Source organism: Macaca nemestrina, chromosome 7 (genome assembly GCF_043159975.1).
Source record: "Macaca nemestrina isolate mMacNem1 chromosome 7, mMacNem.hap1, whole genome shotgun sequence".
Taxonomy (NCBI): domain Eukaryota; kingdom Metazoa; phylum Chordata; class Mammalia; order Primates; family Cercopithecidae; genus Macaca; species Macaca nemestrina.
The window spans coordinates 22,636,134-22,654,456 of record NC_092131.1 but is presented as its reverse complement, the minus strand read 5'-3'; the positions used below and the strand labels follow the sequence as shown (position 1 = coordinate 22,654,456).

The window sequence follows — 18,323 nt, the reverse complement described above, 5'->3', positions numbered from 1 at the left end:
TAAACCACTCAAGCACATAGTAAGTCAGTAAGTGTTAGTTATTGCTATTTACTGTGATAAAGATCGTTTTCTTTATGTGCATAGCAGCTGGGTGAAAAAATGATGGACATTGAAGCAAATCAGAGTTCAGCTTTGGTCTTTGATATGTATGGCTTCAAAGATACCAGGACAAGTTTTGTTTTAGTTTAGTTTTTTTTTTTTTTTTAATCTATTGATTTTGTGCCTAATATGTGAACAGTTATGATTCTGAATCCTTGATAGATAATGAAGAATGACATAAATAATTTGCTTACTCTTATGGTATTCCTCACCTAGTGAAGAAATAAGCAAACAGCAAAACACACAAACACACATAACGGAATAGTTTCAGATACGAAGCCTATGAGGAAAATAAAGCAAAGATTTGGATAGAAGGTACAAAAGTTAGGTAAACGATAACTGTGGATAAGGTAGCCCCAAGCATTTTGTAAGGAGGTCACATCTGAGTAGATCTCGAATGAGAAAAAGGAGGTAGCTATGTGGACAAAAGCCTTTGGTAACTTTGTTAAGTGTAATAAACATGGCTTAACATTAAGGATGGCAAACGTCATCACTTGGATAAGGTATGTTTGCTAGGTATCCACATTGCAAAGTGACTATTTTCCCACATCTATATTCTTGTAGCAATGAGTGACTAAGCCCCGCTTCCTTTCTTCCAGCTGTATTATTCCAGAAGATGCCTCATTCAAATGGCAAACAGGCAAGAATAGTTTGAGAAGAAAAGGGTTGGATGGAAACCTATAGGAAAAATTTTCCATCCTGAAATTCTCTTTGGATGATCTTAAATTCAGGGAAGATCTTGACTGAATTATCATTATTGAACCCAGACAAGCTATTTCCTAATCCTGTTGAGGCTTGCTAAAGTGGAAATCCTTGTCATTCTTAAGGCTTATTTCTTCCTATCAATCCAAGTGAAATGATACATTCCACCTGCTCAGCGTATACTTAGGACACAGTTGGATAAACTACAGATATGGTTGTTGTCACAGGTGCAATCCCACTAGACATCACCTGCATGCATAGCAGAAACCAGGACAGACAAGGAAGAATGGAGGAAAATCCACATAAACCAAACTCTAATCATGAGTGTGATTCCATTTGTTCTTTTTTACTCCCAGCCCAGTCCTATAATTCTGAAATATTTTGAATAGCTTTCTTCCCCTCAACTATTGAATTATGTTTTCAAAGTACTAGGTCAGGAGTTCTCAAACTCTAGAGTGTATTGGAATCCACTGAAAGATATGTTAAAGCAGGTTGTCTGGCCCCACCTTAGAGCTTCTGATTCAGTAGTTTTGGGGTAGCCCCCAAGAAATTGCATTTGTAGCAAGTTTCCAGGTGATATTGATACTGCTAGTACAAGAACTACTCTTTAGTAACCATTGTCCTAGATTAATCATTTGGTTCTAAGTCTTTTAATTTAAAAAAACAAAGACTCGGGCCGGGTGCAGTGGCTCACGCCTGTAATCATAGCACTTTGAGAGGCTGAGGAGGGCAGATCACGATGTTAAGAGATGGAGACCATCCTGGTCAACATGGTGAAAACCAGTCTCTAAAAAATACAAAAATTAGCTGGATGAGGTGGCATGCACCTGTTGTCCCAGCTACTTGAGAGGCTGACGCAGGAGAATCTCTTGAACCCAGGAGGCAGAGGTTGCAATGAGTCGAGATTGTGCCACTGCACTCCAGCCTGGTGACAGGGCAAGACTCCATCCCCAAAACACAAAAACTAAAACAAAAACAAAAACATGAAGGCTCTGATATTGTGTTTTTATGAGTTTAAGTATTCATAGGTTATAGTTTGAATAAAAGAGATATGTGTGGCTGGATTATATTGGAGTCTGTGGGTGGTAAAGGCCCAGTAGCCCAGCCTCAATTTTGTACAACACTTAAGGTTGACCCAGAATCTGAGTTAAACATGGGGATAGATGGGGCCTATGCTGAAATTGCTTTGCTTTTCAACTTCTTCCTCTACTCAACCCTTCTCCCCTTCATTTCTCCGAAGGAATTACTCCTAGAGTACACCTCAATAAAATCCCTGCATGCAAATATCTACCTCAGCTTCTTAACTGGGGAATCAAATCTCCTCTACATTTGAATTGATGGTGTCAGTTTTGTGTGTTTTCATTGGTTAGTTTTAAAAGTTGCACAGAGTCTAAATTCTTGCAACTCTGAGATGCGGCAATTGGTTTTAGTAAAATGCTATATAAACTCATGTTCATAGATAATCCTAGTTTGAGTCGAAGCACTCTATGTCAAAATTCTATTAGGTTGGTGCAAAAGTAATTGAGGTTTTGCAATTAAATTAGTGGCAAAAACAGCAATTACTTTTGCACCAACCTAATAGATGATAGCATTATTTTTCCTCATATTGTATCTCCTGACAAAAATAAATAAATTTAGCATATCACTAAACTACTCCCCTCCACTCCTTATCTTCATACTGTATAACGATTTGGCCAGTTTAATAGTTCTTTTTGTTTTTGTTTTTGTTTTTTTTTCCAAAAATAAAAGAAAGTTGATGGCCAATTGTTAAATTATTTATCAGGCAAATAGATGATTTTAAGAATATATATATACACACATAAAGCATATATATATATACATAAAGCAAATTACACATAAAGCATTTTACTGTTCTGAACAACCCTTGATATGTAAATGCCTCCCCCTAGTACATATACTTAACTATTCATTCGGTTGGAGAACTTAGTGTGTGTTTTTTAATTGCATTCATATTTATAGCTTGCCTTTCAAAGATACTTTGGTCTATTAAAATTCTGTTTTATATGCTAGCCAATGTGACCTGTGTGTGACCACAAACCTCCCTAGAGAGGGAGTTTACCTCTGCTGTTCTTTCCTCTTTTTCATTTTTTTCCCTGAAAGCAGGTGTCACATCTGTCACTACTTGGCCCAGTAGACTGTGCTAATTAACTTATAAATTACGTCCATGTGGCATTGCCTCTCTCCTGTAAGGCAGTCCTAGTTGTTTGTTATGCTATGTTGGAACAGGGTTAAAGAGGGCCACCGATTTTGCATAAACACCAACCTAAATGTTTGGACACTGGAGAGCTTGTACTGTGTTTCTTTGTATTCCCCACTGTGTTTTTCCATAACTGGGGGTCCGTGTGTACGCGTTGAATGATAGGACTAGTTGAGGGAAGTATCTTTGAACACATTGTATAGGGTGGTTTAGGGAGCAAAAGAGGTCAGTTGTAAGCAAGATCACAGGAAACATGTAATCGCTGATGATATAGGGAACAGAAATACAACTTTTCCCTTTTGCAACCCAAATTTGACCACTGTGTGACCAATCCTTTAGCACTTTGCCAAGAGCCCTTTAGCACTTTGCCCTGAGTTGGGTTATAGCATTCCAACTAAAGCATGTACCCTAGGCGAATGTTTAGTATTTGATAATTATTATTGCATTTCTTCTTCAAAGGAACAGATTCTTTAGGGTGGCATTGGCCATGGGATAGAAAGCTGTGAGAGACACAAAATTGGGCCATTTAACTGTCTTTGCTGTTCTAGTGAAACCAATATGCATTTATGTATTTCAGCCAAGTATTCACATCAACCTGTTGAATGCAATCTAATAGCAATCCTCAATATAACTCTACAAACGGCCAATTGAATCTTGAAGGTCGACTTTTGGGGAAAAAGTAGGTAACCCTTACATCAGTTTCAATAAGTATGATAAACTTATTCTAGAATGAAGGAAGCTTAGTTCTTTTTCACCAGATTGCTTTCTTTGTAACACTTATTTAGAAAAAGGATTATGAAATGCCAAGGGAAGGGAAATTTTAATCATTTCCAAAATGGCTATGCATTAACCTTTGTAAGCAGTAGCTACAAATTAATATCTCGTAGTCTAAGTTAACATTGAAAAAAAAAGAAGCATAAGTACAGCAATTATTCTCTTATTGTACCAGGAAAACAGTATACTGGTCTTTATATATCATTTGTACTCATGGAATCCAGGCAATATTGCAGAAATAATCAGCCAATATGCAAATGCTCAAAGAGTCTGCCTAACTCCATTTGGATTTAAAAATAATTTATTTGAGAATCAACTATTTTTCTGCCGTGATATTTTTCAATGCTTGTTGAGTTAATCTTTTAAGAAGGAATTAACATATGAAGATAGAAGTATTCATCAAGGCTAATTTTGAAACCCTGTCATATTTGACAAGATTTCTATCAATTAAGTTGTCTATCACAGGCAACCCCAAAATCTAGTGACATTAAATTATAAAAGCCACCAATCTAATCCACCTTATTTAGCAAATTCTTACTTATAGTGTACCACATTAAAAAAAAAAAAAAAAAAAAAAGAAGTAGAGGTAGTACAGTAGAGTGTAATCTGAGCTGAGCCAGGAAAGAGCTCTATAAACAAAACTGAATCACCCACACTCTCTAAGGCTCTATTTCATTTCAAAACTGGGTATAATAATAGCTACTCCAAGTTTGTTGACTTACTTTGGGAAATTAATACAATAAAGCATTTCAAATATTGTAACCAGATTTATGAAATTATACAAATACAAGTCTCTGCCAATCTACCAATGTTATAGTTTTCAAACCAGGGAATTTTATCATCTACAAAAACATACATTTTGTAAAGTTTTACTTTTAGACATTTTTTACACACATATTTCCTTGCAATCATACTTGATATGATTTGGTTCTGTGTCACCACCCAAATTTAATCTCAAACTGTAATCCCCATATGTCAAGGGAAGGACCTGGTAGGAGGTGATTGGATCATAGGGGCGGTTTCCCCCATGTTGTTCTCATGATAGTGAATGAATTTTATACATGGCAGTTTCCCCTGCGCACGCTCTCTGCTGCCACCTTGGGAAGAAGGTACTTGCTTCTCTTCACCTTCTGCCATAATTCTAAGTTTCCTGAGGTCTCCCTGGCCATGCAGAACTGTGAGTCAATTAAACCTCTTCTTTTTATGAATTACCCAGTCTTGGGTATTTCTTTATAGCAATGTGAAAACGGACTAATACAATAATTTTTATCCTAAAGATTTTCCCTCCTTAACAGTGAATATCCCTGATACTCTCGATGAGTTTGTGATAAACAGGCAGTAAGGTTTGATCTTCAATGATAACTGAATAATTTGAAATTGACTTTATTGCATAAACTATATAAACCTTAGTGCTCTAAATATTTTAACATCTTGATGACTTTGACAATATAATATTGAATCTATTTACTCTACCAAATTAAATCTTTACTATATTATTATTCCAGTAATCATGTTCACAATAAATGTGCCTATGGGACTTTATATACTTCGTTTTTTTTGCAATTTCTAAGTCCATGAGTGTTTCAAAAGAGCAAGTTTTAGAAATAAAACAACAAGATAATTAAGGTAAAAATTCAATTGCCTAACAGTGGCTACCATTTTGAAATGAAGATCAGCAGTATAAACTAGTAAAAATTTCAAATTATTAAATATTTTAAGAAATTACAATTATGTTGTTTTTTAGCATACTCACTCAATCATGTTCTTAAGTAGAAGACTTTGGAACATCCTTTCATTAGAATGTAAGGATGTGAGGGAGAGCTGGCAGTGACATGTCACCTCATTGATCGCCGGAGTTGATTTGGCTAATCTGACTGGTTAGGCAAGTGTTCCCTTCCTTCCTCACCTCTCCATGTGCATCCCTTCCAAAGCTGCATGCTTGGTTGAAGAGGATGACCATCTCTAACAGAGGAGGGCCAGTCTTCACTCAAGGAATACAAGTAGCTCCACTCCCCTGCTAGAACCTTCAAACAAGCTGCCATAATTAGAATCTAAGAACGATGCTGATATTGCCAGGTTATCAAGTGAAGCTTCCAGGAATGGAGCACCAAAGTAAGCCAATTTGTCCTAGGGAATATAAATAAACTTTTGAAAGTAGTTGTTTATGTTTAGCTTGTTTAATTTTAACAAGTTTTATCTTGGTGAATCCCTGAGATTTGGAAGCAATAGAGAACGAAGTACTCTTGTCCTTTCATCTTTATTTTCCCTTAACATGCCCATTTCTCTAGTTGTCTCCTCTTTACATAGTTAGTGATGAGGAATTACTAGGAGTTACTCATAAGTTACTATGATTCTTCATGATTGAATATGGCATGCATGTACTTGAAAATGGAATAATGCCTTAGTGGAATGTCTTGGCACAATTCCTAGTACAAAAGGGTGCCAAGTGTAACTTTTCCTATTGTCTCTGAAAAACAAAACAAGAAATGCCAAGTATTCACCCATTCTAGGGTGAGGTGTTAGCTCACATAGGCATAGAAGGGAACTTTTAATTCTATTATTAAAATTAAGGCTGGACAAAACCAGGATATATGGTCACCCAACATTATTAAAAACTAATTTTGCAGCCTTTGCTTATTTTCAATGTTGCAGATGTTATAAAGGGTGAAAACTGTACCATTTAAAGTCTCAGAGATCAGAAAGAGAAGACCGTTTGGAGACAGAATTACTAACGTGCTTTCAGTCTCCTGTCACTTAGCGGGTAAAGGTAAGACTTGTGCTACTCCTTTACCTTAAGCCAAGAGAAATAGAAAGAGGTAAACAGGTGTCAAGGTAACCAATTTGAATGTCTTGCTGGTGTCCCCTGGAGAAACTGGTGTTTGACCATTGCTGGAAGAAATCTAAAAGGAGAAGTTGGTTATAACTGGAAGATCCAAGAGCAAAAGGTACACTAGAGTAAGTTGTTATCCAAAGGCAGCAGAACAAGGGTCATGTTTCCAATAAACCAGGTATAAGCACCAGCGAAGGCAAATGAAACCCCATCCTAACAGAGGATAGGCACCTAAAACCCCAGGGCCAACACCGTGGGGACACTTAACATTGGCTAGCTAGACAATTTCTGGCTTGTGTCAAAAGAAACAACAGGAGGATTCCTATGGGGATACAGCAGCAACCCACAAAAGCATCCACCACCCACTGACAACAGATGAATATGGTACTAGTCATGTATGACGTTTTCTGCTTTTTCCCTCATCTCTGAACCCCTGCTGCCCATCCCTGTGCAAATCTACAGCAGAGTTAGTGAATAAACAGAAGATGAAATGAGGAGAAAGAAGCCAACCATGCATCCTCTTGTAGTGCAAATTCCAAGGATTAAGTCAGCTTAGCCCAGCACTTGGCTCATAGTAGACACTCCATCAAAGTTAATCGAATACATTCTTCTTTCATTTTCATCCATTTTGTCTTTGTTGGATGCTTTGCCTTTATATAATTTTTCATCATTAATGTTATTTTTGTTATCCTCATCCTTTTTTATTTAAAAAGAGGAAATAATGCCAGTAAAATTATTGAGTCTTCTTAGAGCATCATTGTCTGCCTTTCTGACTATCTAAAGCTGGATGAAATCCCACAAAAGCCTGAAATGTCATGAGAAGGCCAAGTTTCCATGAGAAACACTGAATCAAAGAACTGTGAGTTGGGATGGAAGGATCAAGGAATGAAGGTGTTTGTAGATCCTATATAATTAGGCTATTGCTCCCTGTCAAACAGCTTGTCAGAGGTGAGGTGCTGAGCAAGGATGCTTATGGGCAGGTAAAAACAGTGGTGGCCCTGATTCTGTTGCAACTTAACCTGATAACGATTAAGCAACTTAACCTGATGATGAACTATGGCTTGAAACTTTTCTCCTTCATCCTCTGTGGTTCTTTTCCCAGCTCAATTCCACCCCTCAAAGTATCTTAGCTAAGACAATATTTAAATGTATTACCTGAGGGAGGAAACAGGGCCAAAGGAAATGTTGGCAGGGCCAGAGCCAGGGCCTGGGCCAGCATGGTTATTTGGTTCTAAATCTATTAATACAAGGAAGATTGACATAGACCAGCAGGGCTTCAGCCTCCTCACAGAACTGTGAGTCTTTAGATTATGCTCAGATGCACAGCTAAAAGATGATACACTGGCTCACGCCTGAAATCCCAGCACTTTGGGAGGATAAGGCGGGTTGATCATGAGGCCAGGAGTTCAAGACCAGCCTGACCAACATGGTGAAACCCCATTTCTACTAAAAATACAAAAATTAGCTGGGCATGGTGGCACACACCTGTAATCTCAGCTACTCAGGAGGCAGAGGCAGGAGAATTGCGTGAACCTGGGAGGTTGGAGGTTGCATGAGCCGAGATTGCACCACTGCACTCCAGCCTAGGCGACAGAGCTAGATTCCATCTCAAAAAAAAAAAAAAAAAAAAAAAAAAGATGATACACACATTGTTAAATATAAGTGCCAGCAATCACTTGGAAGTTCTTGTTGGTTCCACTTATTATAGATTCAATAGCCCCAAAAAAATTATAACAAGAAATAGGTTTTCATTCCTTTTTCAGATGTTAGGCATAATAAGACAGGTCCCAAGGCAGATGGTTTGGTATAATGGCTAAGAGCTTGGGTTCTGGATGGAGACTGCCTGGGCTCAGCTCCAGGCTTGCATCACTTACTCTGTGTCCTTGAGGAAGTGGCTATCCTCTCTGAGCTTCGTTATCTGCAACAGTAAATAGAGATGATCATACTGTTACAAATCACATAGGGTTTTGTAAGAAATTAATTGGGTAACAGAGTTAAGTGCTAAGACTCAGTAATCACTAGTTCTAATCATTACTTACAATTCAATCATTATTTTAACAATATACTATAGTGGTACTATACTTGCTTTTTGTACTATGTCTAGTGGTTAAGAAAATATATCAGCCGGGTGCAGTGGCTCACGCCTGTAATCTCAGCACATTGGGAGGCCAAGGCAGGTGAATCATGAGATCAGGAGTTCAAGACCATCCTGGCCAACATGGTGAAACCCTGTCTCTACTAAAAATACAAAAAAATAAGCCGGGCATGACAGTGGGTGCCTGTAATCCCAGCTACTTGTGAGGCTGAGGCAGGAGAATCTCTTGAACCCAGAAGGCAGAGGTTGTAGTGAGCCAAGATTGCACCACTGCACTCCAGCCCAGGTGACAGAGTGACACTCTGTCTCAAATATATATATATATGTAAAATATGTATAACACATATAATATATATATTATATATGTATATCATGACAGCAGACAGATCTGTGATTTGAAAACGTGACTTTGCAACTAACTACCTTTCTAATCTTATTATGAATAGTCTAGCCTTTTTTGACCCCAGTTCCTATATCATAAGGTATTGTGGGATGGAAATAAGAGTGCATATAAATGATTAACAGTGACTAGTTTGGAAAACTTCAATGCATCTCTTTCAGCCTGGTTATCATTGATATTGCACATGTTCTTCAGAAAGCACTATTAATGGTATATTATGACAGGGAAAATAAAAGGTGTGTTTTGTAAGTTAATAGTTTTGAAACCCCACAGAAACTGAAAGCTATTGGAGGAACAGGATTACATTTCAGAAGGATTACATCAACTTAGCATTATGTTATTTCAAGATTCAGAGTCAGTCTTCAGCAAAATTATAACTAAGACAAAAGTGTCCATAATGATCATGCTTTCTTTTCTCCCCTTTCCTTTAAATATCAAGGTCCTTTTGATTCTTAGTTACTTCTCTGGGAAAAAATAATTTGACCCACTAATCCACCAAAAGGTACAATAATGGTTAAATTCACAATTTGATTCTGCCCAGAGGACTTGGGTTTGATAAAAACCTGATGTCTGTACTAAAAGTTTCAAATCTTTATCATGTAATTTGAGTAATCGGTAAGGCAGATGGGGAAGTATTATAGGGGAAGGAGAACACTTCTTAAAACCTGAGGTTATTGGGATAGTAATTCCTTTCTTAGACCCTAGGTAAGACTTATCCCAATTTAGATCTTTGTAAAAAAAACTTAAAATTAATTCCACTTTTTGTCCTTAGTAAAAGAATCATGATTTTTCACTAGTTCTTTTATGCCCAAATGATAGCCTACTTTTGCCAGCCTCTCTTGTAGTAACAGCTGGACAAGAAGTAGTAAGCAGAAGCTGTTGGGTGAAACTAGGCTGGAAGACTCCTCCAGTGAATGGATAGATGGTCTGTGCATTTTTGGCCCCTCTTGTTATCTTCTTCCTGCCTCTCTGCCTGGAACTCTGTTGTGAGAGTTGGAGGGTCAACAGCCACAAAGTAACAGTAAGGATTGAAGCCATGCTTGAAGGATGCTAGAAAAGACAAGAAGTTGCCTGAACATGGAGTCACCATACCTGATCTTGACTGTGTTCTTTCAAATTCCTTTTATGTGAGAGAGGAACAAATGTATCTCTTGTTTAAGCCACTGCTATTTCTGAATTCTAGGAGCCAATGCAATTGACAGAAGCATTTTACCCACATTTTATGTGTGATGTCACAACTGAAGCTGGCTTGGGTGTAAAACATAACTTTCTGATTGGGAAGCAAAGGAACAAGCTAAGGGATGGGACTGAGCTACAGTGGCTGTCCATATAAGACACAGCAGCAAAGGGCCTAATCAGTCCCTCGTGACATAGTAATCTAGGCAACCAGGAAATATGCAGAAGACAGGTAGGCAGTAGCAATAGTTGCTGAAAATGTGACGCTACATAAAAAGCCTACTGTCAAGGAATAGAACTTTGCTGGGATATGGTGTATTAAAGATGGCCACAAATTATTTGAGATATCTCCCTTCACGGAGAGGAGACTATATTTTTTCCTCTTGAATCTGGGCAGGCTTTTGATGATGTCTCAGTTCCAGGTCTCAGCCTTAAGACACTGGTAGCTTTTACTTCTCAACTCTGAGAAGACTTTTATTCTTAGCGCCCAAGCTGCCTGTAGGAAATCTATCTACTCTTCTAAGAATACCATATGGGAAGGTCATAGATGACATGGAGAAGGAAGGGCCCAGCCCAGCCATTCGGCCAAGCAGTCATCTCTGGCAACGTGCCTGGCAACTGAATCATGCAACCTTAGACCCTCCAGGCTAGCTCAGCTTCCAGCTAAATACCAAGCCAAGACCATGTGGAGAAGAATTGCCCAACCAAGCCCTACCTAATCTCCTAACCCAGAAACTCATGAAATATAATAAAATGGTTATTGTTTTAAGCCACTGAGAGTTGGGGATACTTATAATGCAGTTATAACTATAACATGGGGTAAGTGAACCGCCAAGAGCTAAGGCTCAAGACAGGACCCTGGATCTCACTGAAAAAACCAGAAAACTAGTAAAACTAATTTGGTGGTATAATTCTGTTTGGGTCAACTGGACTGGAAAAGTGCATTTTTATTTTGTGGATACATTGTTTTTCAATTAGCCTAAAAGGCACCAGAGCCTAGACCAGGGAGAGCATATGTAAATAAGTACATAAAAGAAACACAAGAACCCAGCATAAGTATCCAGTATCTGAGAAAATGACAATGACAAGGCCACAGACCCCAGAAAGGAAATTCTACAAGATATGGATGAAGAAATGAGACAAGCCTGCACTGGCCAATAGAAGCCATTAGTAGAATCAGCTGTAGGAACCCCAAAAGGGCTGAGGCAGGAAATAAGAGGCAACTGTTTAAGTATAAGAGATGGAATGAGGCTCCGTGTGGTGGCTCACACCTGTAATCCCAGCACTTTGGGAGGCCGAGTTGGGCAGATCACTTGAGCCAGGAGTTTGAGACAAGCCTGGGCAACATGGTGAAACCCTGTCTCTACAAACAAAACAAAACAAAACAAAACAAAACAAAACAAAACAAAAAAACAGAAATTAACCAGGCATGTTTTCACACACCTGTAGTTCCAACTACTTGGGTGGCTGAAGTGAGAGGATCACTTGAGCCTCAGAGGTAGAGACTGGAATGATCCATGTTTGTGATACTGCACTCCAGCCTGACCAACAGAGCAAGACCCTGTCTCCAAAAAGAGAGAGAGAGAGAGATGTAGATGGAATGTATCAGCAAATTAATTGTAAAGGTAAAGTTTACATTAGTAAAATTTAAGTTAATCTTGGCAATATAATTTGCATATTTGTCCCCACCTAAATCTCATGTGGAATTGGAATCTCCAGTGTTGGAAGTGGGGGCTGATGGGAGGTGTTTGAATCATGGGGGCAGATTCCTCAGGAATGTCTTGGGCCATCCTCTTAGTGATACATGAGCTCTTGCTTTGAGTTCATACAAGACCTGATCATTTTAAAAAGTGTGTGGCACCTCCTCACCACTCTCACTCTTGCTCTTATTCTCACTATGTGATATGCCCTGCTCCCCATTTGCCTTCTTCCATGATTGGAAGCTTCCCGAAGCCTCCCCACAAGCAGATGCCATTATGCTTCCTGTATAGCCTTAAAAATTACCCAGTCTCAGGTATTTATTTATAGTAGTGCAAAAACAGCCTAATACTTGGCAACAAGGCAATGGTTTCATTTTATTTAAATCAGTCAGTGAACAAGGATTTATTAGGGTTCTTCTGTCAGACAGGCCTCCTTCACTTTATAAATGCATGCCTTCGTTAATTAATCTAAGTCTTAGTTTCTTCATCAACAAAATATTCCCTAACTCCTGCCTCAAAAAAAATGAAATATATTAATAATAAAAGCTTTTAGCCAGTACTTAACACACAGTAAACTGTCGGTAAATATTAGCATTTTCTTAAAAATAATGGCATTCAAATGACCATGGGATGAGTGCTCCAGAGGAGGCTAAAATGGAATTTTTGTGCAGGACAGGGAAAGAGAGTTGAGGATACCTGAGGCAGTCAGTTGGGAGAAGAAGCTAATAGGGTATGAAAGTAACCAGTGAAACTGATTGACTTCCCTTCCCCTCTGTCTGCCACTTCAACCATTTTCTCACTGCTTGTTCCTGGAGGACTTGTTAAAACTCCTGAGAAACACAGAAACAGAGCTGCAACAATCCCAATCTCAAGCCCCAAGGATTCCTGGAATAAGGCAAAAAGAACAGTTCTGCTGTGATGTGAGAACATTTTGTTGGGTTAAAGTATTTTGTACCTATTTCCAAGATGACCTCTAGAAGCAGTGCAATGCTGTTTGACACCACTGAAGGTGAACTCAGTGGAACTTTCCAAAAACTGGGAGATTGAGCCCTAAAGTAAAAGCACCAAATGTTTCTCATAACTGCCTTGGAAAGAATCCCTGGGCATAGGCCGTGAGCAAGGTGGATGGACTGAGGCTGCTGGGAGTATCAACAATGGGAAGGGCTTTTCATCTGGGCCCAGAAATGGTCCATGATAGCCTCTTGTTTGACAGTTACTTTTCTATAAAAGAAATATAAAGATACAGGAATGTTTTACGAAACACGAAGTTGGGTAAGTAGCCAAACTTGGAGATGGAACAGGAATCTAGATAACAACTCCTGTGTCCTGGCCTTTTCTCTGTCTCATTCCATTTCTTCTGCCCTGGTTCAGACTTATTTTCTTTCTCACAGCTGAGAGTTTCCATCTCCTCAGCTCAAGAGATGGGCTGCCTTTAGGTATCAATCTCAGTTTCCCAGAAGATGGAACAAGGGAGGCATAATTTAAGGTTTATGTCCACTTCTATCTAATCAACAGTATTCAGAAAGCCCTAACACACACATGGCTGCTATAGACTAAATTCTATATCTATAATACTACATGTGAAATCTCTATTGTGACACCATGAGCACCATCTTTTAGGAATGTTACATGATATTATAGGTGTGAAGTCTTTCATTAACACTGAAATCCACATGAACACCAAGTACAAACTCAACTATGTTTGGTTCATATTATTTCAATTGCTTTCCACAGGTAGACCAAATATCCAAGCTATCCTAGCGAATTACTTGCAATGAAGGGTTGTCTTGTCAATCTTTGTCACTTTTTTGCTTTTCTTCTATCTCAACTGATTTATTTATGGCAGTTAATTCTTTTTTTTTCATATTACTTAAGAAAATGATTAAATAGGAAAACATGAAAAAGCACTTTCTTGTTTTCTTTCAGCTTTGCTTATCTTTATTGTAATCCATATGTTGGAATGACTTACTTGTCATTTTATTTCGTGTACTAGAAGGCTCTCTAATTTGAAGCTACTTCAATCTAAATCTAAATCTAAAAAAATTTTCTCACTCGTAAGTGGGAGTTGAACAGTGAGAAACATGGACTCAGGGAGGGGAACATCACACACCAGGGCCTGTTGGAGGGTTGGTGGTGGATAAGCAGAGGGAGAGCATTAGGACAAATACCTAACCCATGTGGGGCTTAAAACCTTGATGATGGGTTGATGGGTGCAGCAAACCACCATGGCACATGTATACCTATGTAACAAACCTGCATGTTCTGCAAATGTATCTCAGAACTTAAAGTAAAAACAAATTATACTAGTCCATTTACAAGAAAGATGTTTGTTTGTTTTCCAAAGTCACTTAAACTGCTTCTGTGGTTTCACTGACGTGTTTGTAGTAAAAGGAATTCCAGACTCACTCATCTTACCCTGATGTGGTTCTATAAATCCAGACATAGCTACTACCTTTGGAACCCAAAAGTTTGTCCCAGAGAATCAGCTTTGGTCTTTTATTTAGAATAGCACCGTTGCGTATGACATTCGGGGCTTTCATGTGGTTCTATGTATGCAATTCTTCAAATGCACTCTCTCTCCTTGTTCTGCCAATTGAGTTAGAAAATATCCAAGCAAAAACTGGACAAGATTACACAAGATGATTCATGTGTAGTATAATGGTTTGAGACAGTGGTGTTTTTGAAACTTGTGAACTCTAAAGATATTTCAGCCACGATGGATGTATTCAATAGAGCAGTTCATTTTTGATTCAAATTGTGACTTTTTGTGTATTAATTCAGCAACTTGAGACCCTCCAGCAGCTGTGAGAAGTTGACGAATCCTAGAGAGAGAACAAAGTATGAATGAAGCACCACTTCATGATATATTTATGAACCATCAACTACCACATTCTTCTCCACTTGATAACACTCGAGTCCTTCTGTTTTGCTCGTCTGAATTTTAGATTCTTTATCTGGTTCATGTCTGAGATACAGGAAGCCTGAAATCTGAAACCCCACCCGGTTCACTCTGTCCTTTTCCTTTCTTTGACTATGAAGGGAAGCCGGAAACTTCGGTAACACCATGTTTCAATTATTTTTATTTTAGACCACATGGCCAGAGACTGCTCACCACTGTTTGACAGGATGTTGCTGTGTCTTCTTAGTGGGGGTCCACTGCTCTTCAAAGAAAGAGAATTGGATTCTTTTGACTCAAAAAATTGTCGGCCACACACATGCAGACAACACCTCACAGGGATACATGTCTGGGTGAGAACTTTTGAATGAGGCATGCTTTTCAGATATTTTCTCTTGTTAATGAGTGAAATGTGAGTTCTAGGTGTTTATTCTCCTAATATTTTGAAAGCTATAGATCCATACCCTTATCTAAAACTCCTGAAGTCAGAGGTATTTTGGAATTCAGAAATTCTCAGATTGCATATACTGCATGTTACATAAGATCCCAGAAAGGTCTGGGCAGGGCGATAGCAAAACATATTAATTCTGCATTATTATATATGTGATTATATATATTCTGCATACATATGCACATATATATAGTTATATACATACACATTATATATGTGTGTGTGTGTATATATGTGTGTGTGTATATATATGTGTGTGTGTATGTATGTAACTATATATATAACTATACCAAGGAGGGCAAAGATTAAAGATACCCTTATGTCCAACTTTCGTCAAGTTCACCACAAAACTAGTACAGGACAGGTCAGGTTTTGTCCCCACATAGGCTCTAACAGTTTTTATGTTTAGAGTGTTTAGATTTAAAAATTACAAGTAAGGGATTGTGTACCTATATTCAGTAAGTTTCAAGTACACTGTAGGTGTTCACAAAATAGTTATGGAAATAATGACTGGGTAAATGAATGGTGAATGAATGGTCTGTCTCTTGTAAAGTGAAAATTTAAGAGAATAAAATGTTTTATTATTTAATAGGACGTCCATATATACAAGCAGACTTTAAGGGGATAATTGTCCCAGGTGAAATTATTGTTTTTCCTAGGCTACTAGTGCATATAGCATTTGGGGTCAGTGTATTTGCTCATACTCAGGTTTCATATTAGACTCGGAATATCCTCAATTTGCCCCTCTCTCTGGTTACTTTCCTTACCTTTTTCCTTAATGTAGCCATTAACACAGGTTACATTTTCACCTGCCAAAGCACAGTATGTAGAAAAATACATGATTAAAAGTGCAAGCTATTCTCCTACAAAAACAACTGATTTTGGAGAGATTTGGCAGTGTTTTGTCATAAGAAATAAGTCTTTTGGTTTATGAAGTTTGTCACATCCTTTGTAATTCTCTCAGTTAAAGAATATTCTGTACAATTAAAGGGGCGTTATGCTTTTAAGATTTGTCTTATTGTATGTTTGATATTATTCAGAGAAAGAAAATGACTAGAACACAAAAGGATTCTGGTAAAACTTATGTATGTTTTCCTCAACTTGAAGAAGTATCTCACGCCTTAAAATTGCTTTTCAGCCAACCACTTTGAAACAGGGACCTCCCCTCTGGCCTGTTGACCAAATGAGTTATTCTGGGGCTATTTTGGATTATACCTCTTTTCTCAACATATTAATTAACAGTGCTCCCTCCTATTTTCAAAAAAATTTTTTAGTTTGGATCAAAATTATATAACTATGTGAATTAATAAAAATTCTCATAATTTTGTTTTAAAAAATCTCGTTGTTTTCCCAGCGAATTTATGTCTTCTCTTAACCTTACTGTTGTGTCACATGTTGGACATTTCTGGTTTAAGGACATCTCATGCTGCTGATAAAGGTATACCTGAGACTGGACAATTTACAAAAGAAAGAGGCTTAATGGACTTACAGTTCCACATGGCTGGGGAGGCCTCACAATCATGGAGGAAGGTGAAAGGCACATCTCACATGGTGGCAGACAAGGAAGGAGAGCTTATACAGGGAAACTCCCCTTTTAAAAACCATCTGATCTCGTGAGACTCATCCACTATCATGAGAACAGGGTGGGAAAGACCCACCTCCATGATTCAATCACCTCCCACTGGGTCCCTCTGAGAACATGTCGGAATTCAAGATGAGATTTAGGTGAGGACACAGTCAAACCGTATCAGTGATTATATTTGATCAAATTTTATAAACAACAGCCCTCTATGGAATCAATTAGCAAGTAATTTTAATTTATTTGTAAAGCAGAGGTCCTCTCACCTCCAATTAGAAAAAAACAAACCTCTGTCTTCACTTGCAAAACTTCTTAAAATGTGTTTTTACCATTTACAAGATCCTGCAATAAAGCATCAATGTCCCTGTGGAAACAAAGCTATTGGAATTCTAGTAAGAATGTCTATAAGTTCAATGTGACAAGAGGAATTGAACACTGCCAAGATGTTTGCATTGCAAGGCCACATGAAAAGGCATCTTCTTTCCTTTTAGCCAGCATGTTTCAGCATCCCCACTGTCTGCCAAGATTAATAGAGGTGTAAAAGCCTTGTGTTCAACACTGAGTCTATTTATTAAGGAGGAGGGTGGAAAGAAAGAAGTGCTGGGAAGTTATTGAGAAGCAGAGTTGCTCTGTTGCTGATAAAACGGAGAAAAAAATATATTTTTACCACTAAGAAGAAAGCAAAGATTAGCTACACAGATTGATGTTTCACTTTTATCTAAAGGCTGTACAGATACGTTTACTAGCATGATAAATGAATAAAACATTCACCAGTGGTGGGGGGCAGGAGTGGGCAGAGTAGCAGTAGCACAGGTATTTCTTTCTTTCTAAAAGAAAAATGATGTTGGCTCCCAAAATGTCACAAGGTGGCTTCAATCACTGTATCTGCATTTCATCATTAAAACTGGAAAATGAACCCATTGGCTAAACTTCTTGGCTCCCAGAAAGACATCCATTTACTACTAAACAGATTAATCCCCTTACCTGGAGTGGGAGACAGATAGATTAACTATATATAGATTTTACCATTAAAAACAACAAAATAAGTCTTTGTCCAAAAGAAGGGAGTTTCCTAAACATGGACTCTACATGGAAAGATTCCAGACCTCAACCCTCCACATTTGAATCTAGTATGATTTGCAGACAAGTATTGGCTAGCAATAACCACAATCCCATTAGCTTTAATGGCACAAGAGCAACACTATCCCAATTCTTCTTAGATCCTAAAATGTTTTCATGAATGTCATAGCCGCCAATGCATACAACAAAATGATTAAACAAACAAAACAAAAAATCCCAGCTCTCCCTCCAAAGAAGGTCATGGTTTATCTTTGTTTTAAAATAAAACACGAATAATATTCAAATCTTTCTGGCCTCCCAAGGGTCACATTTCTTTAGACCTG

At 38.1% G+C, this 18,323-nt stretch overlaps 1 long non-coding RNA gene across 3 annotated transcripts in view; it reads right to left on the bottom strand.

Moving 5' to 3' along the window:
* Positions 1 to 13,786: 13,786 nt before the first annotated feature.
* The window catches only part of LOC105467606 (uncharacterized), a 316,568-nt gene continuing 312,031 nt past the window's right edge, over positions 13,787 to 18,323 (bottom strand). For all 3 annotated transcript variants that reach the window (XR_011625660.1, XR_011625662.1, XR_011625663.1), the window contains one exon: positions 13,787 to 18,320. This is a non-coding gene — a long non-coding RNA (uncharacterized lncRNA). The remainder of the gene's footprint in view (positions 18,321 to 18,323) is intronic.